General features: G+C 31.3%; 1 long non-coding RNA gene across 1 annotated transcript in view; it reads right to left on the minus strand.

Moving 5' to 3' along the window:
* Nucleotides 1–1,771: 1,771 nt before the first annotated feature.
* The window catches only part of LOC141499759 (uncharacterized), a 60,887-nt gene continuing 39,564 nt past the window's right edge, over nucleotides 1,772–23,094 (minus strand). The window contains exons 2-3 of the long non-coding RNA XR_012471758.1: nucleotides 19,788–19,830; nucleotides 1,772–2,003 (exon numbers count right to left, since the gene is read on the minus strand). This is a non-coding gene — a long non-coding RNA (uncharacterized LOC141499759). The remainder of the gene's footprint in view (nucleotides 2,004–19,787; nucleotides 19,831–23,094) is intronic.

The raw sequence follows: 23,094 nt of genomic DNA on the forward strand, positions 1-23,094 counted from the left end.
ACTAATCAATTGTGCCAAACAATGTGGTGATTGAATCTTCTGGGAAGTAAAACTGATCATAATAGAAAAAAAAAATTTCTTTTAAGCCTTCAGGGTTGCCTGGAAACTGCTGTGATGTCTTCCTCTCCCCAAGGTAATCAGGGTTAAATGATTTGCCCAAGGTCACACAGGTACAAAGTGTCAAATAACTGAGATCGGATTTGAATTGAGTCCTCCTGACTCCAAGGTCAGCAGTGCTCTATCCACTTTGCCATCTAGTTGCCCCCAAGTCAAAATCATGTTATTTATAATATTTATATGTATATATATATACATTTGTAAATATATGCATGTATATTTATAATCCAAATATTAAATTTTCAGCATAAGCATTTACACCTGGAAATCAGTAAAATGCAACAAATCAGGGCTTGTTTTCTTATGTCTTTTTTATTTCTATTCAAAACTGAGATAGAAATGTTAATAATGCAGATTAAACTTAAAAATATGTCATGCGTCCTATTTTTATTCCAGAGAGCTGGTTACTAAATATTTATGAGCATAACCTTGTCTAGATCTTATACTGAGGAAATGTAGAAAGACTGCTCTAAGAGAGTAGGCTACAGTAGAAATTCTACATATGGGTATTCATCCAAAAAAAGTTGAGCTCTTCATATTATGAGGGACCTCTCATATGAAAAGATTCATATGTTCCAGGATTTGTGCTCCATTTTTCTTGAGTAGCAGATGTCAACATCATGAGAGAAGGAAAGGAAGGAATGAGTATTTATTAAATTCCTATTATATGCTAGGGAGTATTCATTTGATCCTCACACTAGCTTTATGATGTTGGTGCTTTTCTTATCCATATTTGACAGATGAGGAAACTAAGACAGAAAAAGGAGGACCACATGGGGAATATGAGAATGAATCTAATTTAAATTCAGATCTTCTGGAATGCAGGACTTGATAAGGCAATTCATGAAACTCTTATTAGAGAGAAGGATTCATGATATTTAGTTAAATTGCAAAATTGTTAGATATATTATTTTGTGATTTACTTTAGATATTTCAAAAATAGCTCAATATTATTTTTAAACGTTTACTTTAAAGTTCAGACAGTATGGTATAGGATGGAATCTTGACTGGTTATGGCAACTCTAGCAATTCTAACTGAACTTGTAACCACAGAGTATTGCTACTGCTGACTATACCAGTTTTAATTTAGGAAGAATGATCTCTAAAGGAACTCAGTTAATGAGGTTAATGAAAGGAAAGTTTTGTGATGGTAAGAGCAGTTAATTGGAGGAGCCAGGTTTTCTGATTATCACATATCAGAGGGATTATATTTGTACTATTTGGGCCCAGAGGCTAGAACTAGTAGTGATTGGTACAATTTTCAAAAAGGCAGATTTAGGATTGATATGGGAGTGAGGAATGGGGGGACAACGTAATAGAGCTGCTCAAAAGTAGAATGGATGATCTGAGAAGGTACTAGGTTCTCTCTGTTGGAGACCTCTAAAAATAATTGGATGACCAGTTTTTTACATATCTTTAGGGGAACTGGGAGAGAGAGAGAGAGAGATTGAGAGAAAGAGAGAGAGAGAGAGAATCAGTAGAAATTTAGAAAGTTGATAGAACTAGGTGCTTCTTTAGCAGTAGAGTTTACCAATCACCTTGTTCTTGAACAAAGAAACCGTGTAATGCCAGGAAGACAAATGGAAAGTTAATAATTGAATATAGATAACTGATTAAGAAGAAGGGAGAAAGGTAGAAAAAAATGTTGCAGGGAGATAAGGAGGGAAGGTAAAATTTACAGTTCCTAGCAACTGATTACATATGAAAGTGAGAAACCTGGAAGAGCAGAAGATAACTGAGGTTGAAGTCATGTCTGTCCCCTTCTCCTCATTCACATGTTCCTATAGGCTCATGAGCTATGTTTTGGGGTTTTTTGATTGTTTGATTTTTTTTAGCTGTCAGACATATCATCTTGTTGCTGCTATTTCAGCTTCTTATCCTTCTCCCTGAGTGGAAAAATAAAAGAAAAAGAAAATTATTGTAATAAATATAAAGTCAAGTTAAACAAATTCCTTTATTGGCTCTATACCAAAAGTGTGTTCTAACTCTTCACGCTTATTCTATTATCTATCTCCCCCTTCAACTATCTTTTCCTTGTTACTTTCCTTGAATAGATTATCAGCTCCTTGAGGGCAGAAACAATCTTTCTGCTTCTAATTGTATTCTCAGCACTTAGCACAAGGATTGATTAATCGATTTTATTCCCCCAATATTTTTTTTCTAGTTGTTTTGTTATCATTCTTGAGGAATAGAAATGCTGACCTTTAAGTAGGGCAGACTCATCTTCCTGAGCTCAATCTGCCCTCAGATACTGAACAGCTGTGTGACCCTGGGCAAGTCACTTCATCTTGTTTGTCTCAGTTTCCTTATGTGTAAAATGAACTAGAGCAGGAAATGGCAAACCATTCCAGTAATTTTGTTAAGAAACCCCCAATTGGGTCATGGAGAGTCAGACATGATGTTAAAAGACTCAACAACAACAAATATATGGCAATGATTGTGAATACATATATATATATATATATATATATATATATATATATATATATATATATATATATATCATAGTGTCTGATTCCTTGATGTTTGTTTGTATAATCCATAAAATATTGTGAAAGATCTTCATTTATTATGCCTATAGCAATGGCTACTCTTTTGGATTATTCTGGTTTAACATGGGTAATTTTCTAGCAAGATAAATGCCATCAAACTCAATTTAAGATCTAATTTCATGCCTAAGTATAAAGTTATTTCTTATAATTGTTCTGCTTTAGTCTTTAATATAAAGTTATGTGACCTGGGGTTTGAGAGTGTTGTTGACAAAATATAGCTTTAAAGGTTTTGTCCTTAAGTGGTAAGATCTATTTCTTTTATTATGATATTGTATAGGTGCATTCATATCTTCATTCCATTCAATGTGTAATTATGACTGGCCTGCTTTAGTGGTCAACACCATGCTTCACTAAAATACCCCCAACATATAGGAATATTCTAATTTGATCTAGTATGCCTTATCTCTTTGTTCTCCTATCCCTTGTATCTGCTTTGTTCTCCTTATCTCCTTTGTATCTCTGATAAATATGTATCATTTGCTCCATTATCTCCTTGTTAAGTTAATCATTATGGTACCTTTCATCAAAATTGGCCTAGATCCAACTTGTCCCAAAATATTTCTTTGTCTTTTAGAAGCAATTGCATCACACTTACTGAGGTTCTAAGACAATTAATGATATTTTCAGAGTTCAATTCACCAATATTTCACCTAATAGGCCTCTCCAACTACTATAGAAATGTCAAGACACATAAAGTCCCCTGACTGGTATTATCTACCTGATCATTGCTGATACCCTTAAGTGAATAAGTCAATAAATAATTTATTAAGTGCATATTATGTGCTAAGTATGAATGAGGGATTGAGATTTAAAAGAATAATTATAATTATCATCATTATCATTAATGGTCAATATTAATTTATTAAGAACTTGCAATGCTCCAGTTGCTGAGTGCCAGAGATATAAATATGAAAAAAAAGGGCAATCTCTATCCTTAAGAAGATTAAAATCTAATGAAGGAAGGCAAAAGGAAGTTGAAAATAGGGCAGGAATGATGAAAAAATTAATCCAAGAAGTCCTAAAGTAGTTCAGCCAGGTAAAATATCAGATGATCTAAGCTAAGTTCTCTCCTTGAATTGAGGTTTGGAGTTCATGACCACACTCTCCAATCAGAGCAACTAAGAGTCTTGATGAAGTGAAATAGCATGACTGATGAGATCTTACAGTATGCTGAGGTCATTCCAGTAATGAACTTCCCTTAGGCATGGTGGAAAAGTCAATCAGAAAAGTCTCAAAATAGGTCTGCCAAGTGAGAATCATTATTATTATCATTATCATTGCTAGTAAGATCAATTCTCTAGAACTTCCTAATAAAACAATTTACTAAAACCTGCTTCCTAAGTACAGAATTTTAACCAGTAAATCAAATTCAAGCTTTTTTTAACTCCTTCCTTGAAAGTCAAGTAAGCAAGATACAAGACTCAATATTCTTGACTTTCCTAAACACAACATAAAGGAGCTCATCTCCTTTGGAAAATTAGAAAAATGCTAGCAAATGATACTCATTATATCCAAAGAGGGAGAGGTGATAAAGAAAAGCACTTTCCCAGCCAATATACAGTAGATATCTCCAATTAAAAATTTAACAATATAATTATGTGTTATTGGCTGTAATTGGCTTTGATCATCCAGAATTTAAGAGCATACTGAAATCTAATCCTTCAGTTAATGTGCATTCTCACTTTCATTTGGAATTATTTTCAGTTAAAGTCCATATAAATAATTGCAGTAGGAGAAAACTATATCACTGGGCATAGGAAACAACTATAATGTTGTCTGCTGTAAAAGTATGAGCCAAGGGCAAACTAAAATTAGTTAAGATAGGAAAACTGTAGAGAGTCTAAAGAATTTTGAATTATTTTGAATAAGGACTTTAAATATCACACAATTGAGATACTAGTGGTGAAAGATTTTGTACATAGAATGAGCTCATCTATTTCTTTAAGTAAGTAATAATGCCTTTAGTGGTGGGGTTTTTTTAAGAGATTTGGAGGTTTCATCACAAGTTTTATATACATACATTCATATATATATATATATATGAATGTATCCACTTATCACAAGTTTTATACACATACATTCATATATATGAATATATGCACATATATTTATTTTGAAGAGAGTTAGAGAGTTCATCAGTAGTGATGAAATCTGCAAATCTTTCCAAAATATATGTATGTATGTAGGTATGAATGTATATTAATATGCTTGAATAGAAATTCAGTTCTTAAGTGAAATCTTTCTTCAAGATAAAATGAGATGTTTGTCTTTATTTAAGTAGCATTTTTGAATTTTTCATTATTTTAAATATGTTCAAAAGTCCACAGGGCCTACTCTTAAGTGTAGAGACAGTTACAAACATGTCATTTTAGAGATATCAAATAAACCTTCACTGCCCTTCACTTTACTTTTGCTCTGTGGTTCAGTAGTTTGATCTAAGGAAAATTTTCATCAACAATATCATTATCAGCAATTTACAACTTAGTTTAAATAAAGATACGAAATGAAGTTGTTAGGAGGAGCAGAGAAGAAAGAGGAATAACTTGAGAGCATTGTACACAATTTTTCAAGAATGAGGTCAGGGATGAGAATTATATTGACTAGGAAATAAGACTATCTGCTTCACTAATCTTTATCAAATTTTCAGATTTTTATTTTCTTTTTTTTTGAGAATTATTAATTTGTTGATAGTTACACAAACTGAGAAGGACAGAATGGGATTGAATTAGAAGGTTATTTTAATCATGATCACCGTTGCAATTCCAAAGGATGGATAAGGAAACATTTGTAATGGGTTTTGTTTTTCTTGCTTTCTAATTGAGTAAGGAATAAGATAAATCAAAGGAGAAAATTTAAAACTAAAAGAAAAAAATAAAAGATGTTCTGTTCCATAAGAATAAATAAATAATGATTGACATGTCAAAAAGCTACATTGAAGTTGTATTTAAATAACTCCAATATATGTTTTTTGTGGATTTTGTGATAACAGAAGAATTTTTTTCTCTATTTCCCCTTCTGAGTTTGTTTTTAACCAGATTATTTTTGTGGATTTATTTTATCTGTTACTATTTTCTAAAATTAGGAATTGTTTCTTTTGTTGGTTCTCTAAAGTTTCCAAGTTAATCTACCATCACCTTAATTAAAACATTCTACCTACTTTTGCCCATGTTTATCTTTTTTTTCCTTCTCATCGAGATAGACTCTACACTGCTCTGATTTTTTTCAAAGGCATTTCCTGAAATATCATCATTCTATAAACTATCTATTTATCATGTAATATTATAGTCATTTTGGTAATATAAATTATTTTGTCATAAGCTGTTTTCTTTTACTTTACTATGTAGTATGCTTCAAATTTTTCTTTCCTTAAATTTAAATGTAATAAAGTCATGTGTGAACCTGCTTTTCATTTTTGAACTTAATCTCTATTTCTCGTTGATGGTAGTAATTGTTATATGACCAGAGAGTAAGGATTTTGATTATGGAAGTTTCTGGGTATTTTTTAATTTGTGATTTCAAAAAGTGGCTGATGGATTTCATTTTCATTTTCTCCTGAAGTTTTATTAGTTCTAAGCAACCTGCTTAGAACATATTTTTTATGATTTCTTAAAATATAGTCACCCATTTCTTGTTTGGATATTATTTTCAGAGATTGATTACTTTTAAACCTATGCCCACATTCTTTATAAATGTGTATTTTTTCCTAAAGATATTATTTGAGTTTATAAATGTTTATTTTAATAGTAATCTTATACATTTGACTTTTTTCAATATGTTGATCTCATTTCTTGTTATCTCATTGGATCATTTTGCTTTGTAAGCTTAATTCATTTTTTTCAAGATACCCAATACTTACTAAACATTGTTTACTTTTGTGTATAAGTCATTCATTTTCTTTACATTTCCTCTAATATTATTTTCTTATCATTTGAGTTCTTCCTTCATTTATTCCACTTACTCTTAGAGTCCTTGCCCTTTAATATTTCTGTATTTATGTCCTTGTCCTTTCCTTTTTTCTGGTTCTTTGTTTTTATTGTAAAACTATCTTCTGTGTTTTTGTCTTTGCCTTCTCTTCACTTGTAGTGTCTCTTCCTAAGAGTTCTTTTCTTTTTTACATATATCTCCATATTCAGTTGCTTTATTGCCATTTAGAACCAGATTGAATGTCTGTTCCTTTCCTCATTCTTGGAAGAGGAATCTAATCCTTTTCTACTGCACTTCTGATTCTAATACAATGCTATATTTTTGATGAGATTGCTGAATCTTGGTTATCTTCCACAGGCATGATCTGAAATTGGGGGGAGAGATCAGATATAGAGTTCTACCTCAAATCCTGGCTTGTGCTTCTATGTTCTGGTAACTCTGTATTGCCTTTGACCCAGTCTCTAGCTCTCCCAATGGCCACCTTTCTGTGACATCATGCTTCTTAGCTTGAGGTTCCAATTGACTTAACTAAAGCTATGTTAGCTTTAGTTACAGCCTCAGCCCTTCTGCCTCCTTGCAAAATCACCAACGAGGAAATATCTGTCCCATGGTGCAGTTCTAGGAGCCTTTACTGAAAGAACATGTTATCTTTAGACTTCATGCCCCGCCTCCAAATGTCCTTGACCAGAATACCTAATGAAATTCTCCAACTTTTTATTCTGTGCTAAACTGAATTGAGGAGTTAGTCCATTCTTTTTGGTTTTATCATATTATTGTTTCAATCTGGAATTCTTTTGCATCTTTACTACTTTGTTTCTCAGGAAAGCTGGCCTTGTTTAGAAATATTTGAATTACCATTCTTGCTAAAAGTCGTTGATAAATTGATTTTCCTCATTAGTTGGATTAAATTGGTAGTTTATCAATTTAAATTTAATTTAATAAATTTAATTAAGTAAAATATAAAAATTAATTCCAAATTATCTTTATCAAATTTTCAGATTTTTATTTTTGTTCTTTTTTGAGAATCATTAATTTGTTGATATACAACAAATTTTCATTTGCTCTAAGATGGTTCTTTAATAAACATTATTTAAATTATTATTATTTAATAAACATTATTAAAGTATAATTATTTAATATCAATTTTTCTTTTCTTTACATTTAATTTGTATTGCTCAATGTTTTATAAAATGTGTTTAATATTTCTGTACTTCTGTACTTATCTATAAATTATTTATGCCTTATAATGGGATTGGGATTTTTTTTTATTTGGAGGGGCAGTAAAGTAGCCATGCACTGCAAAACAAAACATGACCCAAAAAACCCATAGATCTAATCATTTTAGTTCCCATTCAATAATTGTAAAAAATCTATATTTTATATTTCTGATATACTATTCAGATACTTAATTTCTATTATAGTTCTCTGACTAAAATGTTCCACTAATGTCATCTACAATTATTTTCTATTGTAGAACATTTTTACAATTTAGCTAGGTTTTATTTCCTCTTTAAGCTATTTGTCATTATTTATTTGTAATGTGTGTAGTGCATTCTTGTTTATGGAACATTTCATTATCCTTTGTGTGATCCTCAACTTTAGACCTTTGGAAGCAATAATATTCTGCATCTCATAGCAATACATCAGTGGGGAAAAAAACTATTGGTTTTAAAAATATGACCTTTATTTTTGGTAGATAGTTGGACTTTTTTAAGTGAAAGTTCCTGTAACAATACAAATTAATTTTCAACTAGTATGGATCATTTTCTCAGACCCTTTAAAGTAATTATATATCTTGCATGTGAAGTTCTTCAGTGTCCTTTAATTTAATCAGCTCAATCTTATCCACAAACAGAAATTCCTGGAAAAGTTCACTGTGTCAGGGAATAATGCTTATGCTGATGCTTCTCATAGTCTCTTCTATGACCATGGGAAACACCTCAGGTAAACATATATCTGATATTTTGTGACTTCTTTGCAATCAGAAGTATCTTTGTTATCTTATCTTTTAGGGAATCATATAATTTTGGCATTTACATAGAAAAGTCCTTAATGTAACTTTTAAGTTGGTATTTTATATGACTGAATTTTTTGCCAACAAAAATTAACAGAATATAATTTTTTGTCCTATACTTTTCATTAATAATGTGATTTTAAAGATGTGGAAAAGAATTTACAACATTTTGCTTTTGCCATTCAAATACATTCATCAAGTAAATTCATTAACTATGCCTTTTATTCACATGCAGATCACTCTAGTTTAATGTTATTTTCTAAACGTTTTAGAAATTTCTAAATAAGTATTATAAATATTTATTTACATCACCAAAATAATCTAAGTTGAGATTGTCCTCCAAGAAATCCAGCTTAATCAGTTTAACTTCACTAGATTAACCATGTGTACATTCACATGATAAGGTAAATAATTTAGACCTTCTTAGAAAAATAAATTTTCATCTAATTGTTAATGGCAGTGAATATTAGGGAATATTTCTTGACAGAATTTAGTCATCATATTTGTCCCAGGCATCCTTGGTGATGGGACAAGGAAATCACATCCTATGGAAATCAATGAATAATTGAGAAAGATGCATCAAATAATGTAGGAAATAGTCAAATTATTTGGATAAGTTCAGTAGCAAATCACAAATTTCACAATTTAATCATTAGTATTACATGTGTATTTCTAACTTGTCTTTTCTAATAATTTACATTCTTATTTTGCTATCACATTAGTCAGTCAATACACATTAGGTGATATGCTAAATACTGGGAAATTGCAGGTGAGTATTCATGGTCTGGGCAATTTGTGTATTTAATAACGTTATATCATTAGCTTCTATTTCCCTGGATATGGAAGGAGAGAGGCAGAGGATGGAAAGAGATAATATGCTTTAAATAGTACCTACCATGTACCAGTAAGCACTGTGACAAATATTAGTTCATTAGATTCTCACAACAACCCTGTAGTGTAAGTACTGCTATTAGACTTATCGTACAATTGAGGAAACTGGGATAAAGAGACTTGTCCATATTACACAGTTATTAAGTGAATTAGGATTGACTTGAACTTAGGTTTTCCTGACACTAGCTCCACAGAATGAATAGACAAAATTTAAATGCATTTAAAAGTAAAAGCATATGCAGTAAAATTCAGAAGATGGAACAAATTTTAATGTATGATATGTATAAAGAAAGAAAGGAGTGTTTCAATCATATTATGCATAAAGAAAAACTAAATGCAATATCAAAAGAGATAAGCAGAAAAATTATATTGTGCTCAAGCATATTCAATGTTAGGAATCTTTGCACAGAACAGAATAGCAGCTAAATTCATCAAATAAAGGTAGTTTGAATTATCAAAAAATGATTAATTATATAATTATAGGAATTTTTAATAAATGGAGAAATAATACAAAATTAGAAATGAAAAGGAAAAATCAGAAATTATTGACATATTAGGTTGTAACAAATATTTCTTCTACTGTTAAAGAATATATATGTTTCTCAACATTATATGGCATCTTTACAAAAATGGAACAAGCACCAAAGGATTGTAAATAATATCAGACAAATACTAAATGCAAAATTAATAAGTATAATAACACAGAAATGAATAAATACACAGAAGGCATAGATTTAATTAGAGATGTAAAATTATATGCTGACTAATGAGTACAAATAATAACTCATAGAAATTTAACTGTGAAAAATAACACTGAGATGATTTACCAAAATTTTGAGAATGCAGAACTGCATATGTTCAAAAACATTTATTTGGGGGGGGGGGGGTAGACAGCAGCATATGAACTGAGTATTCACTTTTAATCTAGAAAATCAATAATTTTAATATAAGAAAGAAATGGTAAAATTAGATTAACAGAGAAAATTCAAAAATTCTATACAGATCCTGAACAAAACTCAAAGACTTTTCTTTTGAAGGCTAGCAATACAAAAAAAAACTTTGAATTAACTTTATCTAACAAAAAGAAAGAAAATTAAATTACTGAAAAAAAATTTAAAAACACAATAGTAAAGAAAAAATAATTTTCAGAACCTAAAATATGAAATTTTATGCTACAATACCCAATAACTTTTTTTACAAAATATTCCCTATAAAAATATAAACCTCCAAATCAACAAAACATAGAGATGAGATATTGAACAACCCATTCTCAAAAAAATATATTTGAACCAGTCATAATGAAACTATCAAGAAGAAAGAGAAGCCTAGTCTATGTTGATTTAGAAGTGAAATCCATAAAATATTTAAAGAATAAAACATATAAGGGGCAGCTAGGTGGCGCAGTGGATAGAACACTGTCCCTGGAGTCAGGAGTACCTGGGTTCAAATCCAGTCTCAGACACTTAATAATTACCTAGCTATGTGGCCTTGGGCAAGCCACTTAAACCCACTTGCCCTGAAAAAAAAAACTAAAAAAAAAAAAAAACTAAGACTAAAACATATATTGGTCATAATTATGTTCCAAAAATGAGAAGAAAAAAAATTTACCACATTTTTAAAGAGACAATAGTGTACTAATACTTAAACCCAAGAGGAATAAAATAAATAAGAAAGTGTAGTCTAATATCACTAATGAATACATAGTAATTAAAAAAAAACTTTTCCAAAGCCTTAAACAATATGTCAAAAAGAGAAAAGCAATCATTTACTATAACCCAGGTGGATTTATTCCAAGGATATAAGGATAGTTTACCATTGGAAAAATATTTAAAGAAAAACAAAAAGAACCAAAAATATTACATTAAAACCCTTTGATAAAGTTCAAAATAATTGCTAAAAATCTTACAAAGTATAGAACCAGTTTAACGTGTTGCACATTGTAAACTAAATTTACAGCTCTCCCAATTAAACAAGTTTCATTTTCTCCAAAAATTTTTGACATGATTTTATATATGCTAACAATATCATAGGAAGACGACTTTAAAAGAATCAAATTTTGGAAAAGAGAAGAGAAAGCACATCCTTTTCTAAATTTGTATTTTATAAATTATCCATATAGTTGGCAGTTAGACCTGGGTTCAAATCAAGTCTCAAACACTGATTACCTGTGTGACCATGGACAAATAACCTAACTTCTCTTTGATTCAGTTTCCTCAACTGTAAAATGGAGTTAATAATAGCCTTCACCAAAAGGGTCATTGTGTAGCAAATGACTTAATATGTGTAAAGTGCTTAGAACAGTGCCTGGAATATAGTAAATGATTAATAAATGCATATTTCCCTCCTTCCTTCCAATAATCAGAAATCATAGAGGAAATCAAGAAAATTAATAGTTTCTATAAAGTACAAATATATGAAATAAATTCCCACAGAATTAGCATTTCTATATAATATTTTTAAAAGACTAACTACAAATAATACAAAGAGAAACCCAATTTAAAATAGCTAAAAAATTCAAAATAAAGATTGTCATGACAAATATGGAAATTTGTATATATATATATATATATATATATGTGTGTGTGTGTGTGTGTGTGTGTGTGTGTGTATGTGTATGTGTATATATATATTCATATATATATATATATATATATATATATATATATATATACATATAATACTTACATGACTACAATTACCAAGCACTCTAAAAAACAAAGATTAACAAAAAATAGTTGGATATTCATTGCTCTGGGTCAGGTCTTGACAATACAAAAACAATTATTATATTAACTAAACAATTCCTATTTTACCAAACTTTATAAACCTAGATAAAATAAAAATATGAGTCATTTAAAATAAGATCTAGAATATTAAGGACATCATAAAAAATACTGGAATAGAGATGAAAATGTTTAGGCTTCACTCTGGAATACACCCAAAAATAATCATAACTATATGTCATTCATTAAAAATTGAAAAGAAGATGAGTGGAACTGATAAAAAAAAGAAGCAAGAATCAGTAAAAGTTGAACTCAATATTACAATAATCAATAAAACAAAGAACATGAACTATTTACTGAAACTGACAAAAAAGTGCTGAAAAAATTAGGAAGCAGTTTGGGGAAAATTATGTTTAGACAAATTATGCAACTTATGTTACAACTTGGGCCACAATGATTCTAAAATATAAAAGGTCATATCATTCAAAACTGAAGGTAAATAGAAGATCTTTAAGTGTAAGTAGCCTAAAATAGTTAGCTCTTCACTGCAGCAAATCTTTGCAACATATTTCTATAAACATTATCAAGGTATAAGTTCTATAGGAAATGAATAAGGGTGAAATCTATCTATTCCCTAATGCATAAATACTAAAAGACATGATAAAATATTTCCAACAGAATTTTAGGCTCTTGACAACTATAATAATGATTATTTCAAATTACTACTAATAAGAAAAATATAAATACAAACAACTATTGGCAATGATGACCCCCTCCCCCAAAATGAGATACAGAAATAGTACCAGAAATCAGGGAAGAAAAGAGCTTTAACACATTATTGTAGAGTTATGAAATATTCCAAGGATCCTCGAAAAAATACTGCCAGAATTATTAAAATGTCCAAATCTTTGACCTAGAGCTGTCCGTACTAGGCAATGGTTTCCTGCATGTCAAAGACAGAAAGATCACACATATGCCAAAATATTCCATAGTCATTCATTTTTATGTTATCAAAGAACTAGAAACAAAGTAAATATGGAACAAATTATATAATATGAATATAATGGAATTATTATGCTCTAACACACAGAATAACAAAACATTTATATGGACTTATACAGAGTAAGGTAAGTAGAATTAAGAAAATAATATACAGGGGGGGCAACTAGGTGGCACCATGGATAGAGCACAGGCCCTGGTATCAGGAGTACCTGAGTTCAAATCTGGCCTCAGACACTTAATAACTTCCTAGCTGTGTGACCTTGGGCAAGCCACTTAACCCCATTGCCTTAATTAAAAATTTTTCAAAAGAAAAAACCATACAATGAGTACAATAATGCAAAAGAAAAGAAAGCTAAAAGCAACCAGAACACTTTAATACAATGAATAAATGTAAATGCACAGAAGAGTTGAGAAAGATATAACTTTCATCATGTTTAGAATCAATAAGTTTATTGTTTTGTTGAACTGTTTTAAAAAAATATTTGTTAATCTCTGTATTTTGATGGGATACTTGTATTCTCAATACACTGCAGGTTCAACTCATTCTCTGAACTGCTCCACCTTTTCAGCAGCCTTTTTTGTTCATAATTTGACATACCCTACACTCCACAAGATAGCTTTTCAGTTCTCCTTTATTTTTTTCTTTTATTTTATTAGAATATAACTTCCTTGAAGATGAATAGTATCTTGTTTTCCTACATTTTACCCCTACCATTTATCAAACTGCTTTACTGTTTACATAGTAAATACTTAATGCATATTTTTTCAGTTTCAAAGAGAAAATGTGCTGAGTAGGGGAGGTATGAATGTAGATATATATAGATCTATATATAGATATACTTCTATATATCACTTTAATTAAAAGGGATGTAAAAATAAAAATTACCAATAAAACAAGAACAATTAAAGGAGGATGAAAGTTTGGATCTTTCAGAACTTTAGTTGATGCTTCCTTCTCAATTTCAGATTCTACTGTTCTTTGACATGATTTTCACATATAGAATTTAGTGCATTACAGTTTTACATTTTTGAGCACTCTTTTAACTTTGTCACTGTAATGCTCAAGAAGAAAAATATCATTATAAAATTCAGTGCAGTGATGCATCATTGATATAACACATTAAACCTCCTTACATCACTCCTAACCAAAACTAATGACATACTGCATCTGTAAATGGCTCATCAGTGCAGTTTGAAGTCCATCTGGGTCTGTCATCAGACATCATATACCAAAAGGAAAAAAAATTTAAATGACCTTTTCACTAAAATGTCTTTCACAGTGGCAGAACATTTTTTTTTAACTTTCATCCTAATGGCCCAGTGCTGCTTTAGGTTAGAATTACTCACCTCCTCTACTTCCTTTCCAAACATTTTAAGAAATGAATGAGTAGGTAGAAGAGCAACCAAAAATGAAAAATACTTGAAATAGAATATGTCTAGTCTATTCTAAATAATCCCAAATTTCTATCAATTTAAGGAGGATTCTATATACCAATCTCTCCAAATTTTTGAAATGCTATTAGCCAAATGTTAAAATATTAGAATAAAAAATCCTCCAAATAAGACAAAACATTTTATATGTATTTATTTTTTCAAAACTGACAAGAGTATACCTTTCACCTACATTGAGTTTATGAAATTGTTCACTTGGTGAGTTATGAGACTTCAGTTTTACTTCATTTCCTAATCACCCTGTAGTCTTTTAAAAGATAGATGTAATTATTACCAGAATGATTTATTGTCCTACAATACTGCTGGAAAGTAATTTGATATGTAAACCTCAATTATGGAAAATATTGCCATTGTGGTTGTAAATCTCCCATGATAAAGTCAGGTGAGATCTTAATCCTGTTTGCATTTTTTAGACTTTTTTTAAGTCACAATTTCTCTCTAGAGTAGAATATTTCTGCCAGGGTGGCACTTTTAAAATGAGGATGAACAATCCCTTCTATAATTTGCTACAGTCTAAAAAAGTGCAGACTCTGTGGAAAAGTAGAAAGTTAAGATACAAATTAACTATTAGGAACAAACTGATCAGGCAACTGGAGAAGCAGCAGACATTTAGTGTAAAGAGTACTGAAGTTACAGTTATAATACTTGGGTTCGGATGCTGGCTCTGATGCTAACAACTCTTGTGACCTTGATGGTTGTCACTTAGCTTCTCCCCCCAATTTTCTCATTTTTTCACAAACAGAGATATAACAGTTAAATGATTTTTTTGAAGCAGGAGGGTCTGTGTGCTTCTCAAATTTATATTTCAATCAAAAAGAACTAGAATTAAAATGCTCACACACCATACCTAAAGAGCTAGTTCAGTCTTAAGTTTCTCTCCAGTCTCTCCTATTTTTCTCCCTCTTTCCAAGTAAAAAGCAGTTTAACTTTCAGGACCAGCTCTCATATCCTTAACAACACTATTGCCCCAATGGTTCATTCTTCTAAAAGAAATTTAAGTGACGTTCGGGTTTTGGAATTCTTGACAGATCCAAGGAATCATTCACAAAATTAAACTGATTCTCAATGTCTCCCTCTAAGGTCACCAGTGCCAGAACAATCTTTTCATAGAAAAAATAACTCTTCATTGTTCTCCCCAACCAAATCACTATGATCTCAAGTAATAACTTGATTACCAACAACAGGAACATATTAATTTATAACAAAAAGAAATGTGGCTGGGGCAACTCAATGGTGCTAATTAGAGCACCAACCTTATATAGTCAGGAGGATCTGAGTTCAAATTTGAGCTCAAACACTTGTTACCAGCTATGTAACCTTGGACATGTCACTGAATCCCATTGGCTCACAAAAATAAAAAGAGAGAGTGAAAGAAAATAAGTATAAAATACTACTAAAAGTGGTGCACAAGAAAATAAAGCAAAACTGGATTATTTTTGCTCCTGGTTTTTTGGTTTTGTTTTGTTTTTTGTTTTTAACTTTATCTTAAGGGGAACACAGCAGCTTAGTAGCACAGTGGACAAAGCACCAGGTGTGGATTCTAGAAATCTCATCTTCCTGAGTGGCCCCAGACACTATCTGTGTTACTGTGGGTAAGTTATTCAGTTTTCTCATTTGTTAAATGAGCTAGAAAAGGAAATAACAAACCACTCCAGTAACTTTGCCAAAATAAAAAACACAGATGGGGTCACAAAGAGTTGGACATGACTAAAAAATGACTGAACAATTACAAAGGGATGAAGAAAAAGAAAGAAGAGAGAGGGGAGAATATACTATTCCTCTAATACTTCTTCAAAGAATTCTACAATCAAACCTGATTGTTGTGGATAATAGCACAATCTGCCCCAAGAAGAGAGCAGTTGATTTCCATTCCATTGCATAGTTTCTCTCTCTCTCTCTCTCTCTCTCTCTCTCTCTCTCTCTCTCTCTCTCTCTCTCTCTCTCTCTCCTCAACCCCCAATCCCATTAGAGATTTACTTCCAGACTCTTCCCTTCCACCTAAACTGTTAAGTCATTAGTACCTGGAATCTGGCTGGAGAAATAAAAAGGGGATTAAACTAGCTAACCTCTGTGGTTTATTTCAGTTTGAAATCCATGATCCTATCATCATCATGCAAAAATTACAGTGAAAAGTGCCTTGCACTGGAAATTAGGAAAGTTTGGTTCTCATCCTGTCTCTGCTATTAAGCACCTGTGTACCTTTAAACAAGCCACTTACCCCCACCTCTGGTCCCATAAGGACTTTTCTCTTCTCTAAAAGGTGCCAAGATTATAAGATTATAAAGGTAACACACATCATAATGGCTTTGCTTATTAGTATGAGAAAATTACACGGAAAATTATAGAATTCTTTGTATAAATGGAGCAATTTCATGTCTTATAACCTTTTTTACAATATAAAACTGTTCAAAATAAAATTCAAAGATACTAGAGCTTTATGGTGACCATGAACAGATAAAAGAAATAACCCATTTCTTCAGTTTACTATTGGATTCTAATGTTCTGCTCTTTTAAAAGGTGTTAACAGCTAGGGAATATAACCAATTAATTGGTGAATTTAATTTCCTCCCTAATTTCAAAAACATATGAGAATATCCAAGCCACAGTTGAAGCATCAGTTTTTATGTGGCTTTTATTATTGTTGAAGAAAACAACAAAGGCTTTGCAGTTTTTTTCTTGTTATTGTTGTTTGATAAAAAAAAATTCTAAAGTAATCCCAAGTACCAAAAAAAGGAATATACAATTAGGGATATGACAAAAGCAAGAATTCATGAGCCATTATGTCACCACTTAACAAAGTTATGAATTTGGAGACAGGTCACAATATCATCACTTATACTGATTCACTGAACTGATAGCTACTATGATGAAGTTTTTGTCTATTGTTTTATGTGAAATTCAGGATGCTCTCACTTGCCCTGTGAAGTGAATTTAAGTGCATTTATTTTTAGAAAAAAAGTCATGCTGTCTATTACAAGTTCCACATAAATTCCACTATCATTTAGCTTAGTTTGGAGTTAGATAATATTTTGGTTTCACATTCTGAATTTCTAATATGCTGGATGTGCTTGCTTTAATGGTTTAATTTCTTCTAATTTGGTCTCTTGGTACATTGCTGCATACTAATCTACTAAGACTGAATTTTTTCAACAATTATCAGGTTTAGTAAAGTATAAATGAAAATGGGTCCCCTGTTGTACAAGGAGAGAGGGAATAGGAATTTAGAACACTTCAGATTTATCATTAGTCTAGTATGGTTTTGCAAACTGGTAAGATATTCTGCTAGGTTCCTTTAATTTATTCATTTATTTTTTTCAGAGCATGTCATTCATAAACAATATTATACATGAAGCATAGTTCATAATAGAATGGTAACCAAAGATTTACCTTTGTGAATAATTAACTAGTTAAACTTATCTTAAATAGCTATGGTCAAGATGCATATTAAATATCTTCATATGATTGATGGATATTCTAAGACCATTTTGAGCTTTGGCTTGATAGGAACTTAATCTTGCTGGGTCAAATAGAAAATCCAGACTACTCTTTGACTCAAACCTCCCTGCCTTAAAAATTAATTGCCCCTTACCCACAAACTATTCTGTCCTAAGAGCAAGACCAGGCTCAAGGTCAAGTACAAAACCTTAAAGGCTTAAACTCCAAAGAGAAAATATTAATCACCTAGCAGAAAAGTAGTTCATATAGGTAAAGGGGTATGGATGGGGAAATCTAATAAGACCCCTAACAAAACATTACTTTTATTGACATAAAGAATTTAAGGGGGAGTAGCTAGGTAGCACAGTGGATAAAGCACTGGCCCTGGAGTCAAGAGTACCTGGGTTCAAATCCGGTCTCAGACACCTAGCTGTGTGGCCTTGGGCAAGCCACTTAACCCCATTGCCTTACAAAAAAAAAACCCTAAAAAAAAAAGAATTTACGGGTGCAGAATTGTTATGTTGCACTCCATAGAAAGTTATATCTGAGGACATGAGAGCTGCCAACACCCAAGTTTTACAAACACTTGTTCTTTGTCCTTTGTTCTCATAATAGTCATCAGACTCACTTTCTCCTCTGAAGTCATGAACCAGGACAATTGGATATTGCCCTGGATGCAGTAGAAACTTTTGCTTTTTAAAGTTAGAACATTCCCATTGGTACTTTGACTGAGGTACTTTCCATTCAGTCATTAAGATTGTAAGTGGTCATTCTTGACCTTTTTGATATCTCTCTCACAAGCCCAATTCACTTTCACATCATGGCATCACCTCCCTGATATCATGGTTTTCTTTGAGAACAAAAGACAAAGAACCTCAGTGAGTAATAGGAGTAGCCCCACGACTAGCAAATTGGACTACACAGTTCCTCTTTCTCTCCTTTTTTTCCCTTGTATTTGTGGGTACTCTGCTTAAAGGCCTAGTAAGATTTCTTTGGGTTTACAAGTCCAAATCACTCTGCCTCTCCTTGATTAGCCAACAATGGGTCTCAGGCTAAGGCAACTTGCCATTGTTTGGTCAATAATTAATTGAGCATAAATTCCAGCAAACAACACTAGACACAAATCAAAATATTGTAAAATGCATGGAATAAGCATATAAACAAGGTTCTTAGGTTGGAATCCAAGAGGAATAGAGGAATAGACAAAAAATATTTTCTGTTGTATGTATTTAAATGTGTATGTAAGTATATGTGTATATGTAAGTAAATATATAAGTATATATATATACATACATATATATATATATATATATATATATATATATATATATATATATACATATGCAGATATATTTACCTTCCTTGGTGCAAGCCTTCAAAATGCCTGCACTATTGCAATAGCTGGCTGGTTGGTCTGTCTACCATAAGTCTCTTATCCCCACTCTTGTATCAAAGTAATTTTCCTAAAACATACATTTGACTAAATCATTCCCCTTCTCAATAAATTCTATTTGCTCCCTGTCACATCTAGGATCAATACTTGTCAAAGTATTTCATAATCTACACACACACACACACACACACAGACACACACACACACACACACACACACACACACACACACACACACACACAGATTCATGTTTAGTTTTCTTACACCTAATCCTACACACTTACTTTTCCATTCACCAGCACCAGACTCTTTGTTGTTCTTTGAATGCTGTTTAAAAAAAGAGAGATTGTGCATTAAAATATGAATCTCATATATAGATAGACAGATAATATGTAATATATAACAAATTCAACATATACAATTTAAAACTATCTTTCTTGTCTCTGATTCTTTCTCACCTCCTGTCCACTTCTTTTTTTACTTTTTTTTTGAAAGGCAATGGGGTTAAGTGACTTGCCCAGGGTCACAGGGCTAGGTAATTATTAAGTTTCTGAGTATGGATTTCAACTCAGGTCCTCATGATTCCAGGGTTGGTGCTCTATCCACTGCACTACCTAGTAGCCCCCCGCATCTTTTTTTTTAAAAAGATGATTTAATGATTCTTTTCTTTTTGATATTCTATGCTATTGATTTTGCTGCTGTTGCTGCTATTGTTGTTCAGACATCTATTTCTCTATGACCTCTTTTGGGGTTTTCTTGGTAAAACTACTGGAGTGGTTTGCCATTTCCTTTTCCAGTTTATAGATGAGGAGTTAAGTGATTTGCCCAGGGTCACACAGAAAGTAAGTGTCTGAGACCACATTTAAACTCAGGTCTTCCTAACTTCAGACCTTGTGCTCTTTTAGCTACTATACCACCTATACCACCTTTAACCTTCACACTAAACCTATACATTCCGCTCTCATCCTACTTCAATTAGAAAAAGGAAGAAATAAAAAAATCTAATAAATACAAAGTAAAACAAATTCTAATAATGACTTATTTGAAAATATCTCTGTTTTGATACTTTGTGTCTATCACTTTCTGTCATTAAGGAAGTAGCAGGCTTGATCTTCAATCATCTGGAATCACTGTTGATTATGGAATTGATAAGTTTTTGAATCATTCAAAGTTCTATTTCTTTAACTTGTTGCTTTATTGCTGTTCACATTGTTCTCCTGATTCTATCATTTCATTGAAAAATAGTTTATGCAATTTTTCTCATGATTCTATGATGAAATTTATCTGAAAATTATCATTTTTATGGTATCTTATACCATTAAATTAATATATAATAATTTGCTTAGTTATCCCTCATTTGATTTTCCCCCACAAGTTTGCTAATTCTCTCATAAAAAAAGATGTTGCTATAATTTAGATGTAAATATTACATCATAGATCTGAATATATAGATAATAGAGATGATGCATTTTCTTTTTTGATCACTTTTGGTTATGTCTTTGATGATTATAACACTGGATCAAGTGATATGAAGAGTTTAATGATTTGGGGTGAATGATTACAAATTATGTGCTGTATTTTTTATTGTAGCTTTGTTTTCAGAAAGACCTGGTTAATTTGCAATTCCATAAATAGTACATTAATATGCCTGTTTTCTATCAACTCAGCAATAAATGTCATTTTCCTTTATTGTCATCTTTGTCAATTGATGGGCATAAACTAATATTAGAATTGATTTAATCTGAATATTATTATTTATTTATGATATGTAGAAGTTTTCTAAATTCCTTTTTTCAAGTTGGCACCTCGAATTTCTTCATTTGAGCATAGCTTTTGATAAAGGGGAAATGACTCATTCTTTTAAAGTAGAATCAATATAATTCATTAATCCATATTCTAATCTTAGATATAACAGATTTATCAGAAAAACTTGCTGCAAAGATTTATTTTTCCCCACTTATACTTTTCTAATTTTAAAACTTGGATTGGTTTGTGCAAACACTTTTTAATTTTATTCTTTTTTCTATTTTGTTGACTAAGGTATTATGATATATCAATTTTCCCACAAGAATAGCCTTAGTCATGCCTCATAATTTTGTCATGTTGTTTTCTTATTATTTTCTTTGATGAAAATTTATATTTCTATAATTTTTCCTTTAACAAATTTCTTTGGGATGAAATTATTTGGTCCCTAATTGATTTGTAATTCTTTTTTAAATTTCATTTATTAAATATCTTACTGAATTTTGTCATTAAATGCTGTTTATCATTTCTGCTTTTTACTTTTATTTGTAAGGATTTTGTGACTCAATGTAACTTTCTATTTGCTTTTGTTAAGCACAAAAATTCTATCATCTCTAATTTTTCTAATTATTTTCTTGTTTTTATTTTTATTTCTCTATGCGGGGCACATTAAATATTGTTGCATTACATGTATTTCTTTCTTCTGTTTGAAGGGGAAATCCATTCCATTCAAGTTTCTCATTATGATTGTTAATTGTCCTCTGACTTTTTCTTTATTTGTTCTGCTTCCTTTTTTTCCAAAGAAGAAATCTCAAACTTTTGCCTACATAAAAAAAAAAACTAATTCTGCCCTCCTTTCTATTCAAGCTTCCCAGTCCCTTTTCTCAGTTTTCTCAGGTCATCAAGTCTTCCCTTATCAATATTCTCCTTTCTTTCCTTTTGACTCCTTGGTAATCCAGTTTTATTCTATACAGTTTCTGCTTTACAATCTCTTGCCTCTATTTTCCATCCTTGATATTGTTTTGCCATACCTTTGCTCTGGATTACCTCTATCATATGAAGCCATTCTTCCAAGGGCTATCTATTATCTTCAGGATCTAATAATATTTTCTGTTTAGATTTTAAAACTTTTATAAACTTTCTGCCTCTTATATTTCCAGTCTTTTTATGCCTTATTCCCCTTCACCTACTCTGTGATTTGGGACCTCTGGCCTCTTATGTGTTCATCATGTAAGACATTTCAGCTTATGAGTCCAGTGCATTTTCTCTGGCTATTCCCCCATCCCTTGAATTCTCTCCTTCTTCATCTCTATATAACAACTTATCTGCCCTCTTTGAAGTTCAGCAAAATATCTCAACTTCTACAAGAAACTTTTTTCAGTTCATTTTAATGTTCTATAAATTATAATTATTCTTAGTACATTAAGAGTCTGTAATATTGATTCAGCTTGCAGCTCTCTCATTCCTTTATAAATTACTTTTGCATCTAAAATATTCTATGCCCTATGGCTAAACTGGGGAGAAAACTATCTGAAGTTATTTAGGTTGGTCCTTGGGCAGCAGTTCATCTCTGGGCCTCTACTCTAAATTCTGTTCAAGTGTCAGGGCCTTTGAGAGTTCAGGCTTACATCCATGCAAATGATTATCACTGATATTAATGCTATCTTTGCAAGAGGAACCAATTATATATCTAATTCCCTTGGTTTTTACACAAGAAACACAGACAAGAAACCTCCTATTCAAACTTGGAGTAATTGTTTAAGAAACAACATTAACCTTTTGAGTGAAAACTAGCTGGAAAAGACAGAAGAATCAATGAACATATCCAATATATTTAATGGAAAACAG

This window comes from Macrotis lagotis, chromosome X (genome assembly GCF_037893015.1).
Source record: "Macrotis lagotis isolate mMagLag1 chromosome X, bilby.v1.9.chrom.fasta, whole genome shotgun sequence".
In the NCBI taxonomy this organism is placed as follows: domain Eukaryota; kingdom Metazoa; phylum Chordata; class Mammalia; order Peramelemorphia; family Peramelidae; genus Macrotis; species Macrotis lagotis.